The 15,213-nt window shown below is 45.8% G+C and overlaps 1 protein-coding gene and 1 pseudogene across 1 annotated transcript in view; one reads left to right on the top strand and one right to left on the bottom strand.

Annotated features, from left to right (window-relative positions):
• Positions 1 to 15,213, top strand: part of LOC124711508 (nuclear pore complex protein Nup88) — a 529,721-nt gene that overhangs the window by 178,350 nt on the left and 336,158 nt on the right. The gene's annotated exons all lie outside the window — the stretch shown is intronic.
• On the bottom strand, positions 2,731 to 2,847 carry LOC124712910 (annotated as a pseudogene).

The raw sequence follows: 15,213 nt of genomic DNA, 5'->3' as shown, positions 1-15,213 counted from the left end.
GACTCTGCCAAATTCAACGATACCGAAGTTCTTTGTTTAGGTAGCGACGAACATAGATTCTCCAGTGAGGTGGTGCTCCGTCTTGTTAGAAGATGAAATTCTCAGAATCAGCAATCAGTTGTGGAAACAACATTTACAACATATCAAGGTAAGAGGTACCTGTCACAGTCTTCTCACAGAAGAGAAAAAGCCTATACAGTTTCTTCTGCAATATTGCACAGAAAACATTAACGTTCGGCGAATCTCGTTTGTGCGTCGCAATTTCATGAGTGTTCTCAGCGCCTCATTTTCTTACGTTGTGACGATTATCCTTCCCAGGTAAATGGAAGGGTGCTTCGTCGCTGAATATCAGGTTGGAGACGAAATATTCATCCTCAAGTGCTTCTTGCATTCTGATGCAAAATGAAAGGTGCCGGCCATAATCTCCTAATTTTAATGTTGCACGAGCTGTAGAAGGTACGGTTTGAAATGTATTGGTCGTCGCAGAATCTTCCACATATTTGGATACAGTATTCCAAGTTCGTAGCTTGTGCGTACCGTTGATGTTTAAGGAATACTCTCATTCTCTCCACGGTTGGCACACTTGGTCGACCTGTATTGTCGACGCCAACGCACAAAGCCCTGTTTACATGGCGGTTCTTCTGCATCATTGCTTCCGAATGCACACTGCATTGTTAGAACAGATAAAAATCTCGCACATTCTAACACACAAAAAAATCTTTTCTTCCTTTGATGTCATTTTGCCAAGACACCGCAGTCGCAACGCCAGCCGATGGACACAACACAAACTCTGTGAGTTTACGGTTCAGTTCGTGCGTAAGTCATATTTGTACACCGCTTGTCTCACTAGGGGTAAGATAGATACTGCCTACAGCAAAATTAAAGAGACCTTTGCAGAGAAGAGAACCACTTGTATGAATATCAAGAGCTCAGATGGCAACCCAAAATGGGAGATAAGATACTGCGTGAAGAGTTTGACAGAGCACTGAAAGACCTGAGTCGAAACAAGGCCCCGGGAGTAGACAACATTCCATTAGAACTACTGATGGCCTTTGGAGAGCCAGTCATGACAAAACTCTAGCATCTGGTGAGCAAGATGTATGAGACAGGCGAAATACCCACAGACTTCAAGAAGAATATAATAATTCCAATCCCAAAGAAAGTAGGTGTTGACAGATGTGAAAATTACCGAACTATCAGTTTAATAAGTCACAGCTGTAAAATACTAACACGAATTCTTTACAGACGAATGGAAAAACTGGTAGAAGCCGACCTCGGGGAAGATCAGTTTGGATTCCGTAGAAATGTTGGAACACGTGAGGCAATACTAACCTTACGACTTATCTTAGAAGAAAGATTAAAAAAAGGCAAACCTACGTTTCTAGCATTTGTAGACTTAGAGAAAGCTTTTGACAACGTTAACTGGAATACTCTCTTTCAAATTCTGAAGGTGGCAGGGGTAAAATACAGGGAGCGAAAGGCTATTTACAATTTGTACAGAAACCAGATGGCAGTTAGAAGAGTCGAGGGGCATGAAAGGGAGGCAGTGGTTGGGAAGGGAGTGAGACAGGGTTGTAGCCTCTCCCCGATGTTATTCAATCTGTATATTGAGCAAGCAGTAAAGGAAACAAAAGAAAAATTCGGAGTAGGTATTAAAATTCATGGAGAAGAAGTAAAAACTTTGAGGTTCGCCGATGACATTGTAATTCTGTCAGAGACAGCAAAGGACTTGGAAGAGCAGTTGAACGGAATGGACAGTGTCTTGAAAGGAGGTTATAAGATGAACATCAACAAAAGCAAAACGAGGATAATGGAATGCAGTCAAATTAAATCGGGTGATGCTGAGGGGATTAGATTAGGAAATGAGACACTTAAAGTAGTAAAGGAGTTTTGCTATTTAGGGAGTAAAATAACTGATGATGGTCGAAGTAGAGAGGATATAAAATGTAGACTGGCAATGGCAAGGAAATCGTTCCTGAAGAAGAGATATTTGTTAACATCGAGTATAGATTTGAGTGTCAGGAAGTCGTTTCTGAAAGTATTTGTATGGAGTGTAGCCATGTATGGAAGTGAAACATGGACGATAATCAGTTTGGACAAGAAGAGACTAGAAGCTTTCGAAATGTGGTGCTACAGAAGAATGCTGAAGATAAGGTGGGTAGATCACGTAACTAATGAGGAAGTATTGAACAGGATTGGGGAGAAGAGAAGTTTGTGGCACAACTTGACTAGAAGAAGGGATCGGTTGGTAGGACATGTTTTGAGGCATCAAGGGATCACAAATTTAGCATTGGAGGGCAGCGTGGAGGGTAAAAATCGTAGAGGGAGACCAAGAGATGAATACACTAAGCAGATTCAGAAGGATGTAGGTTGCAGTAGGTACTGGAAGATGAAGAAGCTTGCACAGGATAGAGTAGCATGGAGAGCTGCAACAAACCAGTCTCAGGACTGAAGACCACAACAACAACAACAATACCTTGGAAAATATAGGACTCTGAAAACGAATGAATCAATTATAGTAAAAGCAAGCACTCCGTCTTCAGGCCACAATTGGCCCATCGGGACCATCCAATCGCCGTGTCATCCTCAGTTGAGGATGCTGACTAGGAGGGGCGTGTGGTCAGCACACCGCTCTCCCGGTCGTTCGATGGTTTTCTTTGACGGGAGCCGCTACTATTCGGTCGAGTAGCTCCGCAGTTGGCATCACGAGGCTGAGTGCACCCCGAAAAATGGCAACAGCACATGGCGGCTGGATGGTCACCCATCCAAATGCCGGCCACGCCCGACAGCGCTTAACTTCGGTGATCTGACGGGAAGCGGTGTATCCACTGCGGCAAGGCCGTTGCCAATCAATTATAGTAGCCCTGTATAATGTGTCCTCTATTTCACCTGAAGACAGTATGATGATGACGACCAGCGGCTGGGTGAATCGGTAATTGCATTGTGTAATGGTGTAATTCTTGTGGTAAGAAAATAAAAGATTAAAAACAATTCATCAGATAATCTCAGTTGAAATTGTATATTGATCTTTCCGCTTTGGCTCCAAAGACGGACAACTTCCGACATGCTTTTTATCCTTTCGCTTAGTGTGCTTTCGCAGGCAGTCCAACATGTTTCCTCGTTTTGTACCGACTCACATAGCGCAGGATTGTACAATAGTAGCCAATCTACCTAGAAGTGCGCAAGTGATCGTCCCCCCCTCCCCCCCCCCCCCCTCTCTCTCTCTCTCTCTCTCTCTCTCTCTCTCACCCCCCCCCCTCCTCTCCCCCTCTCCCCGTGATGTAGGCCCAAGTGAATCTTTAAGTACCCGACGATGAGGAAAGCGATGATAATGTGACGTGAATCGTAAGTAAGTTTATCGTGATACTGATGGTGACTTCATGATGTTACCGTAGTCTGCCCCTGAACTAAGATTCTCGTTTCTTCACATACCACTCGACCAATAATGGAATTCGAATGTTTCTGCCCAGAGGAAGTACAAAAGGTGACTCCACTAAAAAAATAAAAGATTGAAAGATTTATCATCGCAAGAAGTGAAGGCACTTCTTGGAGCAATATAAATGAGAAGGTCGAATCTGATGATTATTTTACGGAAGACTGTCGTGGCGACCACCATTCTTCTAGGATGTATTATTTCGCCTTCCAGATAACAACTACGGCTATTACCTATCCAGAGAACAGCTGGGAAGAGAGTGATTGCCAAAAAAAAAAGAAGAAGAAGAAGAAGGAATACAAGCAGTTAAAGGATGACCTGTGTAGCTTTATATAGTTAAGTCATTCTTACCGCACGCTGGTGAACAGCATGGTAAAAGAAACACGTGTGAGTGACGGAGCGCGGGTGCCAGGCATCGTACGGCAGGGACCAGCCCAGAAGTCTGGGGTGGGTTGGTGCTCGCCGTTAGGCTGTCAGCCGGCAGGAGGCGCGTGTATCGGCGCGACAATTACTGGCTGGCTGCCCGCGGGCCGTTTCTGCTCCTCCTGCTCCGGCGGCTGCGGGGCACGCACGCCGAAGACGGCAGCGCGTAATGAGACACGCCGGCTGGGGGATTACACTCGGTATTAACGGCACGGGGAGTGTTTCTCCAAGGTGACGCATAAATACGGCCCGATTATTGTCGGCCGCCGTAATTACTGGGCCTGCGAGGGAAAGGGAGGGGGAGGGGGGGGAGGCGTGAGAGTGAGTGTGGGAGGCGGCGGCTTCCGCCACGCCTACGCCGAGCGCTCCCTTTACCCTGTGCGGCCTCCGTAGCCGTCCGTCGCGCCTATCGACGTACCTGTCGCTTACTTGGTACGGGCAGTAGCAGCGAAAAAAACATGGTGACGTTTACTTGAGTGGGCCCAACGCTGGGTGCTAAATTAGTTGTGGTTTTACTGGCCCTGCAGTGGTAAACCGCTGTTATTTGAGTCTCCTGTCCAGTGAGTCTAGGCGCTACAGTCTGCGACCGCTACGGTCGCAGGTTCGAATCCTGCTTCGGGCATGGATGTGTGTGATGTCCTTAGGTTAGTTAGGTTTAAGTAGTTCTAAGTTCTAGGGGACTGATGACCTCAGAAGTTAAATCCCATAGTGATCAGAGGCATTTGAACCAGTAAGTCTTCGTAAAGATTGCTGGCACCAAACCACAGGAGATAAACCGACAACGACCACATTTAAAGAGCTGGGAACCATATGTAGGGTGGTTAAAAATTGTCACATATTCCTCCAGTAGGTAGTATCTTTTAAAACTGGAAGAAAAGTGCCCATAATGATGCGCTCGGAAACCAGCACCGCGCTCTGTCCCAGAGAGCCAATCGGGACACATCGCCCGTCTTGTCATCCTTGGCCAGTGACGTAATTCGGATGCGGTATGGAGGGGCAGGAGGTCTGCACATCGCTGTCCCGGCCGTTGGCTCTCTCGACCTTGGAGCCGTTACTTATCACTCAAGTAGCCCTTGAGTTGACATCGCAAAGCTGAGTGGGCCCCTGCCACCAATGAGACAGTATCATGAATGTACACTACTGGCCATTAAAATTGCTACACCACGAAGATGACGTGCTACTGGCGCGAAATTTAACCGACAGGAAGAAGATGCTGTGATATGCAAATGATTAGCTCTTCAGAGCATTCACAGAAGGTTGGCGACGGTGGCGACACCTGCAACGTGATGACATGAGGAAAGTTTCCAACCGATTTCTCATTCACAGACAGCAGTTGACCGGCGTTGCCTGGTGAAACGTTGTTGTGATGCCTCGTGTAAGGTGGAGAAATGCGTACCATCACGTTTCCGACTTTGATAAAGGTCGGATCGTAGCCTATCGCGATTGCGGTTTACCGTATCGCGACATTGCTGCTCGCGTTGGTCGAGATCCAATGACTGTTAGAAGAATATGCAATCGGTGGGTTCGGGAGGGTAATACGGATCGCCGTGCTGGATCCCAACGGCCTCGTATCACTAGCAGTCGAAATGACAGGCATCTTATCCGCATGGCTGTAATGGATCGTGCAGCCACGTCTCGATCCCTGAGTCAACAGATGGGGACGTTTGCAAGGCAACAACCATCTGCACGAACAGTTCGACGACGTTTGCAGCAGCATGGACTATCAGCTCGGAGACCGTGGCTGCGGTTACCCTTGACTCTGCATCACAGACAGGAGCGCCTGCGATGGTGTACTCAACGACGAACCTGGGTGCCCGAATGGCAAAAGGTCATTTTTTCGGATGAATGCAGGTTCTGTTTACAGCATTATGATAGTCGCATCCGTGTTTGGCGACATCGCGGTGAACGCACATTGGAAAAGTGTATTCGTTATCGCCATACTGGCGTATCACCCCGCGTGACGGTATGGGGTGCCATTGTTTCACGTCTCGGTCACCTCTTGTTCGCATTGACGGCACTTTGAACTGTTGACGTTACATTTCAGATGTGTTACGACCCGTGGCTCTACCCTTCATTCGATCCCTCCGAAACCCTACATTTCAGCAAGATAATGCACGACCGCATGCTGCAGGTCCTGTACGGGCCTTTCTGGATACAGAAAATGTTCGACTACTGCCCTGGCCAGCACATTCTCCAGATCTCTCACCAATTGAAAACGTCTGGTCAATGATGGCCGAGCAACTGGCTCGTCATAATACGCCAGTCACTACTGTTGATGAACTGTGGTATCGTGTTGAAGCTGCATGGGCAGCTGTACCTTTACACGCCATCCAAGCTCTGTTTGACTCAATGCCCAGGCGTATCAAGGCCGTTATTACGGCCAGAGGTGGTTGTTCTGGGTGCTGATTTTTCAAGATCTGTGCACCCAAATTGCGTGAAAATGTAATCACATGTCAGTTTTAGTATAATATATTTGTCCAATGAATACCCGTTTATCATCTGCATTTCTTCTTGGTGTAGCATTTTTAATGGCCAGTAGTGTATAGCAGCCCAGACACGGTGATGGTTCAAATGTCTCTGAGCACTATGGGACTTAACATCTGTGGTCATGTCCCCCATAACTTAGAACTACTTAAACCTAACTAACTTAAGGACATCACTCACATTTATGCCCGAGGCAGGATTTGAACCTGCGACCGTAGCAGTCGCACGGTTCCGGACCGTAGCGCCTAGAACCGCTCGGCCACATTGTCCGGTAGACACGCTGATCAATGAGCTACGGAGGCCGACTAGAAGAACAGTACGTCTTGAGACACGGTCAATCATTTCTCTCATTCCCATTCGTCTACCGTGTAGGAATACAGATAATGTGAAATGTAAAATTTTCCCGGCGAATTAAATGTTCGAAGAGATTTCGGGATTGCAGTCGGTCGTCGTTAACTTCAGTCCACTGGACACCTATCTGTCGTCTTCAGGGGAGCCATCGGAGACTTCGGTGGCTCACCTGAAGGTGACTGGCATGTGTCCGGTTGAAGTATCGTGGAGCGAAGTTTACGACGACCGGCTGCAATCTCGAAATCTCGTCGCACAAATACAGATAATTTTAAACAAAGGGTAACAACCGCCACAATACGTATACGTAATTTACAGAATTTCCAAGTTGATGTTAAATGGGTAAAACATATAGCTGAATTAAAGGTCGTTTATCATTGCGTAATTTTCACAGTCGCTGGTGATATTGCGGGTCGGCGTCGACCATTACACCATGTCACTCGTAAACTACAAGAACTACGTGTAACAGCAGCAGATGCACCAGAAGATACAATTGAAAGTGTTGTGGAACTGGTAGTGCGAATCTACAAGGACTTTAATAAATACAGCTACTGTGGATTAACACGCTTTAATTCTTTTATATGTTCATCAGTTTTACCCATCTTAACATCAGTATTTCATTGCTTGAAAGTTCTGTAAACTATGTATACGTAGATGAGACACTACAGGCAGTGGTGCAGGTAGTTACTACGCCATCCTGACACATCCTTCAGGCGTTCTTCGCAGTGAACCACGAACTCTTCAGATCCGATCGGACTTCGCCACATCCATTGGTCACAGGCTCCTGTAACGTCTGCACATTGTTGATGGTTTGGACATACACCTTTCCCTTTAAGTGTTCGCATAGCCAGAAATCGAGTCAATTTAAGTGCAGCGAACGGGAGGCAATGATTACTGGACTTCCTGGAGCAATCCATCGCCCATGAAACGTTGCGGTGAGGTATTTCCGCGTGATCTGTAGAAAGTGGGATGGTCCACTTCTTGTATAAACAACAGTCGTGGTCTTTCTGCGAGGGCAACATTTGTCAGTAGTGCAGGTAATTCATCGCGCAGGAATCTGCGATACACAGCACCTCTTAATCTGTCTGCTAAAGTGTAATCTGTCAACGACTTTTCCTCCCATTGCATTGATACTGAAGCGATCCAGTGCATCTCAATGGTTGCTCGAGAATTTGCAACTCCCCACAGAAGCGTGTTGTGGCAATTTATTACGCCATATCTTTTGCATATTGCATCATCTCTAAATAAAATGCAGGCTGTGGACTGCGGATCTTCAACGGCGTACATCGCAACAGGGACTGTTTTATCGGACAGATAATTATACGAATTTTTCGTATAGAATTGACCAATACTATCATATGTAGCAGTATGTGTCACCTATTGAGCACCCTGTATATTAAAACGAAAAGCATTTTAATTTCTATTTTCTGTGGAATAAAAAAATATAGAAATTGTCCCTATACATATCATCGTCGCATAACTTGGATGGATATTCGTTGCACGCTGATTATTCCATGAGGAGCCCTGATGCATAATCCATTAAAAATGATTGTCAGCTAATTGACGTGTGGTCCCTGCTGAAATCCGATATTTCCTCCTTTGTGCTATCGACAAGTAACTCAAGTTTTGTTGTAATTTTTTAGTGGAATATACCAGAATTGATTTCGTTCTTTTACGAGGAGATCACTGTGAAGAAGAAGGAGGAGGAGAAGGAGAAAAAGAAGGTGAAATAAGACGTTCTTACACAGGTGAGATACGAAACATTCACCAGGGCTCAGAAGCTCGGCATATGCGTTCAAGAATTACATGGCTGATCGAATCACTCAGTAGTCGTTGGTGGTGGTGGTGGTGGTGGTGGTGGTGGTGGTGGTGGTGTTGTTGTTGTTGTTGTTGTTGTTGTTGTGGTCTTCAGTCCAGAGACTGGTTTGATGCAGCTCTCCATGCTACTCTATTTTGTGCAACCTTCATCTCCCGAGTAACTACTGCTGCCTACATCCTTCTGAATCTGCCTACTGTATTCAGTACTAAATTGGTGATCTCTTGATGCCTTAGAATGTGTCCCACCAATCGATCCCTTCTTCATGTCAAGTTGTGCCACAAATCCCACTTCCCCCCTTTTCTGTTCAGTACCTCCTCATTAATTATGTGGTCTACCCATCTAATCTTTAGCATTCTTCTGTAGCACCACATTTCGAAAGCTTCTATTCCCTTCTTGTCTAAACTATTTATCGTCCATGTTTCACTTCCATACATGGCTACAATCCATACAAATACTTTCAGAAACGACTTCCTGACACTTAAATCTATACTCGATATTAACAGATTTCTTCTTCAGAAACGCTTTCCTTGCCATTGCCAGTCTACATTTTATATCCTCTCTACTTCGACCATCATAAGTTATTTTGCTTACCAAATAACAAAAATCGTCTACTACTTTAAGTGTCTCATTTCCCAATCTAATTGCCTCAGCTTCACCTGCCTCAATTCGACTACATTCCATTTCCTGGTTTTGATTTTGTTGATGTTCATCGTTTATCCTCTTTTCAAGACACTGTCCATTACGCTCAACTGCTCTTACAAGTTCTTTGCTGTCTCTGACAGAATTACAATATCATCGGCAAACCGCAAAGTTTTTATTTCTTCTCCCTGGACTTTAATTCCCGCTCCAAATTTTTCTTTTGTTTCCTGTACTGCTTGCTCAATATACAGATTGAATAACATGGGGGATAGACTGCAACCCTGTCTCACTCCCCTCTCAACCACTTCTTACCTGATTTCTGTACAAATTGTAAATAGCCTTTCGCTCCCTATTTTTTACCCCTGCCACTTTTGCAATTTGAAAGAGTATTCCAGTTAACATTATCAAAAGCTTTGTCTGAGTGTACAAATGCTATAAACGTAGTATTTTCTTTTCATAACCTAGCTTCTAGCAGAAGTCGTGGGGTCAGTATTGCCTCACGTGTTCCAACATTCTCGGGAATCCTAACTGATCTTAGACAAGGTCTAGCAGGTTTTCCACCCTTCTCTAAAGGATTCGTGTTAATATTTTGTAACCGTAACTTATTAAACTGGCAGTACGGTAATTTTCACACCTGTGAGCACCTGTTTTCTTTGGAATTGGAATTATTATATTCTTGTTGAAGACTTAGGGTATTTCGGCTGTCTCATAATTCTTACTCACCAGTTGGAAAAGTTCTGTCATGGCTGCCTCCCCCAAGGCTGTGAATAGTTCTAATGGAATTTTGTCTACTCTCGGTGTCTTGTTTCGGCTTAAGTCTTTCAGTGCTTTGTCAAATTCTTCAGGTAGTATCATATTCGCCTTCTCATCTTCATACGTCCTCTTCCATTTCCATAATATTGCCCTCAAGTACATCGCCCATGTATAGACCCTCTATATAACCCTTCCACCTGTCTGCTTTCCCTTCTTTGCTTAGGGCTGTTTCTCCATCTGAGCTCTTGATATTCATACAGGTGGTTCTCTTTTCTCCAAAGGTCTCTTTAATTTTCTTGTAGGCAGTACCTACCTTACCCCTAGTGAGATAAGCCTCTACATCCTTACGTTTGTCCTCTAGCCATCCCTGCTTAGCCATTTCGCACTTCCTGTCGATCTCAGTTTTGAGACGTTTGTATCCCTTTCCGCCTGCTTCATTTTCTGCATTATTATATTTTCTCCTTTCATCAGTTAAATTCAGTATCCCAAGGATTTCTATTACTTTCCTCTTTTTACCTACTTGATCCTTCGCTGCCTTCACTGTTTCATCTCTGAAAGCTACCCATTTTCTTCTACTGTAGTCATACTTGATAAGAAAAAATCAAAACTTTGAAGTTTTAGTGAAACAATGGCACAATTTAAACGGATTACTGTATATACTCTTCATCCGAAGTGGCGCACTGGCTCAGGCAGTGGAAGTACACAACCTGTTGAGTAAGATCGTGGTCAGGTTAATCAGTAGAAAAATGTGTTTGACAACAAACGAAAACATGTACGCACATCATATATCAACAAAATAAAACTAAAATTACAATTAATAAACGTCCAATCACCCGCACCGTCAATGATTGCTCGTCACCTCCGAGAAAGGCTTGAAGCCAAGTATTCCGCGTATTCACCTGAAAGAGACCTACAAATGCGTCGATTAAAGTGATCTCTTGTCCTTGCAATTTCTTTTCGATGTAAGACCATACATTTTTAATAGGATTAGCGCGAGGCGACTGTGAGGGCAAATCCAGCACCTGCACAGCTTTCTCCTTTTTCCAGTCGCTGCAAAACTCTACTGCGATGCTTCGGATCGTTGCCCTCCCCGCAGTATCCAATCTTCCTTTTTGTCGATGAACCAACGTTTAGCAGTTAGCAGTCGGCATTAAACATCTTTGATAAACGCGACGCATAAGCTGCACTCGTGTCTGTTCTTGTGTACCCCAGTCAAGAATTCAAAGTAAACTTATGCTTTATCGGCCATTGCATGAAGGACAAAGGTTCCCTCTGTTCGGCTGTGAAAGAACTAAGGCAAATCTTTTACCATCAGTGTGTAATGCCGGCCTCGATCTTTCTTGACAGAATTTATTTGTATGGAGAGAGGTTCTGTCCAGTCCTTTTGGATATCCTGTAGTTCGTCAATATCATTTCAGACTGTTTCAGGGGCGGTGCCTTCAGAAAGATAATTGGAGACTCCCCTTCCTATGTAGCCCCCTTCCTTTCCTATGATATTTATTGTAATGGGTATCAGGACTATTGTAATTGGTATCAGAGACTAGGGTTGTATACGAAACACCTGTGACAAATGTATTTCCTTATTTTCTATTTACCGAGCGAGGTGGCGCAGTGGTTCGCACACTGGACTCGCATTCGGCAGGACGACGGTTCAATCCCGTCTCCGGCCATCCTGATTTAGGTTTTCCGTGATTTCCCTAAATCGTTTCAGGCGAATGCCGAGATGGTTCCTTTGAAAGGGCACGGCCGATTTCCTTCCCAATCCTTCCCTAACCCGAGCTTGCGCTCCGTCTCTAATAACCTCGTTGTCGACGGGACGTTAAACACTAACCACCACCACCACCTATTTTCTATTTCCTATGAAATGTAATATGGCTAGGCCTCCCGTCGGGTAGACTGGTCGCATGGTGCAAGTCGTTTTTAGTTGACACCACTTCAGCGACTTGCCTGTCGATGGAGATGATATGTTGATGAAGACAACACAACACCCAATTCCCGAGAGGAAAAAATCACCGACCCAGCCGGAAATCGAAACCAGGTTCCTTGGCTATTGAGGTGGACTTCTATTTCCAATCATTATCATTAATTATCTCGATGGAAACCTGCTGCTTCACTACATTACGTGAGAACTGGAGTGCGTATGTTGTTAGTGTTGTGTTATTCAGCTTTTCGCTACCGCAGATATGTCTGCACTGTACCTCTACCCGCCGGCGCGTATTAAAGCGTGCTTAATAAAGTGTGAGGGCGATTTTTTAAAACACGGTGGCTGAGAGTGGATTGAATTGGAGCACGCAGCGGATAATTGGGCGGGCACCAGCAGCGAGGCAATCAGGATGCGGCGCCTGTCGGAACCGCCCGGCCCTAATGTCTCCTTGGCGTGAGGCGAGGTGTGGCCCGCAGCCCTAATTAAGCGACACCTCGCGATGCGTGAGGCCGGCCGGGGCGCCACTTCCGTGCGCGACGCGGCTGATCCGATCAGCCGCAGCGGGGCCTCCGCCCACCGTCCCACCATCACGATCCTCGGCTAACAGCGCACCAGAGTTTTTGAAGCCGTCGCTGCGTTTTGCGAGCAGCGCTGGACTTCTTATCCTGTCACGGTCGCCAGACTGCCAGTTCTGTCGTGGCCGACAAACCGTGTGCTTTTTTGTTGCAGACCGCCGGCCGGGGCGGCCGAGCGGTTCTAGGCGCTACATTCTGGAACCGCGTGGCCGCTACGGTCCCAGGTTCGAATCCTGCCTCGGGCATAGACGTGTGTGATGTCCTTAGGTTAGTTAGGTTTAAGTAGTTCTAAGGTCTAGGGGACTGATGACCTCAGCAGTTAAATCCCATAGTGCTCAGATCCATTTGAACCATTTTTGTTGCAGACCGATAATATCGAATTACAGTCGTAGAAACATTTGGAAAGTTTTGAAAATGCAAATATTAAATCCAACGTTTGATTTGTTTCGCATGATCACTGGAATGATAAACTGCTGGGGTGAAGGATCTCGTACACTGTAGAATCGCTTCGATGTTTAAGTACTCTTCCAAATTGACACTAGCTATAGCATTTTTAGCTCCATTATAATCAAATTCATGGTTTCGAACGTTTGACTGTTGTAATTTTTATTAACATCACGACGCCACTAGCCCTACGTTAGTTTCATATCATTAAATACTTGATTCTGTAAAGAATCGAATTCCTGTGTATAAAATAGCTTCAAACTTATCATTGATTTACAAATTATTTAACTTTTTGACGTTAAGCATCTAAGCGAGAGAAAGTATAGAGAAGGTTTGAAATTATGTTCAGAGTCGCTAATGCTGTCATTATCAAATACTGGTTGATGAGCAGAGATTGGGTAATTTGCGCTCCGTTATGAGCGAAACCTAGTTCTTCCCGCATCGTAACGTTTATGACGTCGTATTTCCCGAACTACGAGTGGTTCAGTGATATTTCTATGGGTGCAGGATTCTTCTTACACTCCTGTCAAACATTGCCAGCCCAGTTTCATGTTTAAGTGGTCAATGCTTTGGTGATTGCTGGACGGACGCTCTCACACGCGCCACATTTCCCGGCTTTGTTTTAGTCCCAGGTCGGCTAGTAGATTTTATTTTCAGTGCGTAACCTGATGGTTCATAGTTTGATACACAAACTCGAATCGGTTTTACGAATTCTCTCGAACAACACGATGCTCGCCTAACCAAACCATTGCTCGTACTGAAAATGGCACGTACACCGCTGTAGATGTATACACCCATGGCTTTAGTGCTCCCACCACAACTCATTGGCCTCTCCAAATACGGGAGGTTTTTGTGCCGGATCCTGTAGAAAGTAGAGTGTTGTGCGTTACGTCTACATCTACATCTACGTGATTACTATGTAATTCACATTTAAATGCTTGGCAGAGGGTTCATCGAACCACAATCGTACTATCTCTCTATTATTCCACTCCCGAACAGCGCGCGGGAAAAACGAACACCTAAACCTTTCTGTTCGAGCTCTGATTTCTCTTATTTTATTTTGATGATCATTCCTACCTATGTAGGTTGGGCTTAACAAAATATTTTCGCATTCGGAAGAGAAAGTTGATGACTGAAATTTCGTTAATAGATCTCGCCGCGACGAAAAACGTTTTTGCTTTAATGGCTTCCATCCCAACTCGCGTATCATATCTGCCACACTCTCTCGCCTATTACGTGATAATACAAAACGAGCTGCCCTTTTTTTGCACCCTTTCGATGTCCTCCGTCAATCCCACCTGGTACGGATCCCACACCGCGCGACAATATTCTAACAGAGGACGAACGAGTGAAGTGTAAGCTGTCTCTTTAGTGGACTTGTTGCATCTTCTAAGTGTCCTGCCAATGAAACGCAACCTTTGGCTCGCCTTCCCCACAATATTATCTACGTGGTCTTTCCAGCTGAAGTTGTTCGTAATTTTATGTTCAAATACTGAGGTTCTTTAGTGTCTCGTTAAATGATTGTTTCTGTGTTTTTAAAACATTAAGCCCAAGAGCGGAAAAAAGACGTGCATTCTAAACGTTGCGATGTTCAGGTTTATTTTTTTTTTTAGTAACGGCACTAAACACTGTACCACGTAAGGACTGGAGTGTTCATTAAAGCGGGTATCGATTCTGCAGTGAAGCCCGCGACGCTGGAATGCGGAATGAATAGCTGGAACGACCTCCACGGCCGTTTAAAGCGTCAGCGCTACCGTCCCGCGGGCGCGGCGTCGCCAGCGCGATATATTTCTGGGCGGACAGTGTCAGTCAGAGAGACGGGCGGTCCGTGGAATGCCGCACCACCGGGGCGACGCGACGCCGCTGCCGGTCAGCGCGTGGGGGCGCGGCCGGTCTGCGAGATGCTGGTCTCCGCCCCCCAGCCATCTGCTACTGTGCGCGGCCCCGCTCTGCCGCGGCGCCGAAATTATTTCGTGGCAGCCGGGACGGCGTGAGGCACGGGGCTGTAAATTCTGCCGGCCCGCCCGGCATACCCCAGAGGTCGGCACGCCGCCGCCACCGCCGCCGCCGGATAATGTGTTATTAATGAAGGACAAGAATTTCATTAAAGATTGTTTGTGTATCAAAATGTCCAGTAAATTATGTTTCCTCTCTCTCCTCGCTCTCCGTTTGCCACCGTTTAATGATAAGCCCTTTTAAATGAGGGGAGGAGCGGGAGGCGAGCTAGCCGAGGGTTGTCTCGAGGGGCGGAGCCCGTGTGGTCCTGTCTTGGCCTGCGTCCTTTGCGGGGCAGGTCGCTGGTGCCAGATGTGTCATTACTGTAAAATGGGTCGGGCGTCAGACGCGAGACAAGATAGCTGTTGGCAAACTG

Source organism: Schistocerca piceifrons, chromosome 8 (genome assembly GCF_021461385.2).
Source record: "Schistocerca piceifrons isolate TAMUIC-IGC-003096 chromosome 8, iqSchPice1.1, whole genome shotgun sequence".
In the NCBI taxonomy this organism is placed as follows: Eukaryota; Metazoa; Arthropoda; class Insecta; order Orthoptera; family Acrididae; genus Schistocerca; species Schistocerca piceifrons.
The sequence above is the reverse complement of the archived record's forward strand: the minus strand, read 5'-3'. Positions and strand labels throughout refer to the sequence as shown.